The 3167-nt window shown below is 32.8% G+C and overlaps 1 protein-coding gene across 1 annotated transcript in view; it reads left to right on the top strand.

Annotated features, from left to right (window-relative positions):
• Nucleotides 1-1416: 1416 nt before the first annotated feature.
• FRMPD1 (FERM and PDZ domain containing 1) overlaps nucleotides 1417-3167 on the top strand; it is a 58800-nt gene continuing 57049 nt past the window's right edge. Inside the window, 1 exon segment of the mRNA XM_017853534.1 lies at nucleotides 1417-1490. The gene's annotated coding sequence lies outside the window, so the exon portion shown is untranslated.

Raw genomic sequence — 3167 nt, forward strand, 5'->3', positions numbered from 1 at the left:
TAATTATATATAAATATATATTAAACCAATAATTGAATGCTACTTTCAATCCCATTAGCAAATATTTTTAAAAATGACAATGTCTAGTTTTTATAAGAATATAGAGGATAATTTACTTTTGTCTTCTGTGTTTTCAAAATATAAATATTTAAGTAAATAATTTCCATCCTACTGGCAACATTTTTTAAGTGATAGTATTCAAAAAGTCTGTCCTGGCAGGAGTGCAAATTGGTAACTTCTTGGAGGCAATTCAACAATATACATCCAAATTCTTAAAAGTGGACATATGTTTATGTCCAGTAATTTCACTTCTAGGAATTTATCCCCCCCAAAATATCTGGGAAGTAGCCATTTGCCACGAATAAGGATTTTTATTGTAAAGCTTTCATAATAGTGAAAAATTGGAAACAACATAAATGTCCAATGATAGATTTATTAAATAAATTATGATATGGTCAGAGAAAATAATACCATATAACCAATTTAAACGATGGTGTAAATGCTTAAATATTAATATGGAATGATGTTTATGAAATCATAAGTGGGAAGGTATAATATATCATTTTAATTAAGAAACATATATACATGTGTAAGCATGAAAAATGAAAAATTAACTTACTAATTGGGAGGTAGTGATTGTAGCTAATTGTAAGTGATTTTATTTTCATTATATTTTTCTGTGTATATTACTAGAAGCATATATTACTTCAGTTTTAAAACTAAGTTAAAATTATTAAAATCATTTAATAAAATAGTATTAAGGATTTATAATAGAAATCAGCATTTCCTGCCCCACTCCTCCTCACCCTTTAATTTCTCTTCTTAGAAGCTCTTTCAACTCTTCTAGTCATTTCTTCTGGTATTTTCCTGCGTATTTCTAAGAAATATGCTTGCATTCTTGTTTTCTAATTTATTAATTTTGGACATTATCTAATTATTATGATAAATGAGGATTTAGCTCTTAGGCTACTACCCTTGCTTCCCTTCACCATGTCATTCCGATATCATTACATCACTGTTCTTGAGAAACCATTTTTCAGTGTTTGCATTATCATGACAATGTAAATATTGTTAATTGCTGAGCCAAGCAGTGAACTATAATTTTATTTTCTTATACAACTTTTTATTTTCCATGGATTTCATAATTCCCTCTGTTTTTGATCTGCTTAGTTTTTCATGTACTTATTGCTAATTCTCCCATACCCTCCAAGAGCCTCTCAGTGAAATTTTCTACACAAACACATCAGACAACTTATTCATTTCTATTTCTTTTCCCTAAGACCTCTGTCTTCATGCATCTCAATAGTTACTCTCTGGGTCTTTTATACGGGTGTTACCTTAATGCATCCCTTCACAGTCATCCGGGATGCTTCTTTTGCCTCTTATCTATGTTCCATCCCTAATATCCTGGATCTCATTTTTTTTTCCTTACTTCCTTGTTTTGCAGGAGCACATCCTCTGTCAGCGTCCTGAGAAAGGATGTATGAAAGGTAAAATTTTAGAGACCTGAATATCTAAAATCTAAAAATGTCTTTTGTACTTGATTGGTAGTTTGACAGGGTATCGAATTCTAGATTGAGAATACTTTTCCCTCAAAAATGTGAGAACTCCAATGTCTCCCAGCTTCCATTGTTATTACTGAGAAGTTTAGTGCCGTTTTTAATTTCAATTGTCTGTATGTGATCTTTTTTTTTTCTCTCTCTCTGGAAGTTTAGAAGATATTTTCTGTTTCTAGTTTCTGAAATTTTACAATGTTGTTACTTGATGTGGGTCTTTTTTCATTCACTAAGGTGGGCAATTAGTATATATTCTTAATCTGAAAATTTAAGTTCTTTGGGAAATTTTTATCGAATTATTTGGCAGTTTCCTTATCTCCATTTCCTTTATTTTCTACTTCCGGAACTTTATTAGATGAATATTACACTTCCTGGACAGATACTATACATTTATTGTCTTTTATGTTTTCTCTGTCTTTGGCTTTGGTTACTCTTCCTACAGTCTTTCATTGACTATATTTTTTCTGTTTTTATTAATAATTGAATGTTTAGCTGTCTTATTTTTAATTTCCAAGTGTTCATTCGTATTCTCTGATGGTTTATTTTAAAAAATCCTCTTCTTGTTTCATGAATGTAATACTTTATCTTTTGAAGATTTAAGTTATAGATTGAAATTTTTTCATCTGTTTTCTACATTGTCTCTGTTTCTTCTGAATTTTTCTGTTTGTTTTGGTCTGTTTTTTATAATGCATACGTTCCTTAAATATTTATTCATAAGTAAGAATAAAGCAGTAAAACAAATAATTGGAAACTTTGTATGATGGGTCTGGCTCAGTGATTAATACATTTCAATGCAAGATGATCTGGCAGCAAGTTACCTTTTCCCTGCAGGGATCCTGAAAATGTCAGTATCTGAAGGTCTTTTCTCTGGTGCTATTCAGTCCTCCAGAGAAGGATTCTTTAATCTTTTGCTTGGGACATGTCTTAGTCTGTTTTGTGTTGCTATATAATATTACAGACTGGGTAATTTATAAAGAAAAGAAATTTATTTCTGACAGTTCTGGAGGCTGGAAAGTCTAATATTGAGGTGCTGGCATCAGGTAAGGGCCTTCTTACTGTATCATTCCATGGAAGAAGGTGGAAGGGCAAAAGAGCACACAAGAGAGCGTGGAAAGAGGCCAAAGTTATCCTTTTATCAGGAACTGACTCCCACAGTAATGGCATTAATCCATTCATGAGGACACAGCCTTCATGACCTAATCACCTCTTACAAGTGCCACCTCTTAACCCTGTTGCAATGGAAATTAAGTTTTCAACACATAAACTTCAGGGACACATTCAAACCGTAGCAGGATATAAAGTACTCGCTGACAGTATTCAGAGAACTGGGCACAGGAAGGGGCTAGAGGTCTTGTCATTCAGTTAGAATAGTTTTACTTACTTCTTCTATTTTCATTCTTATACCATCTATTGTGCCTAGTCTCCCCAAGCTTCTCTTGTTCGTTTTCTCCAAAAATAAGCCTCTTGTCTTCAGCAGGATGGGAAAGAGATAGTTGTCTAGGTGGGTATTTCCATATTTTCAGCCTTATGCTCATCCTTCTTTCTCTTGTACTTACTGCCCCTAATTCCTGAGCCACTGGGCAAGTCAGCACTTCTTTCCCTCCCTCCCCT

Source organism: Rhinopithecus bieti, unplaced genomic scaffold, assembly GCF_001698545.2.
Source record: "Rhinopithecus bieti isolate Rb0 unplaced genomic scaffold, ASM169854v2 scaffold_36417, whole genome shotgun sequence".
Lineage (NCBI taxonomy): Eukaryota > Metazoa > Chordata > Mammalia > Primates > Cercopithecidae > Rhinopithecus > Rhinopithecus bieti.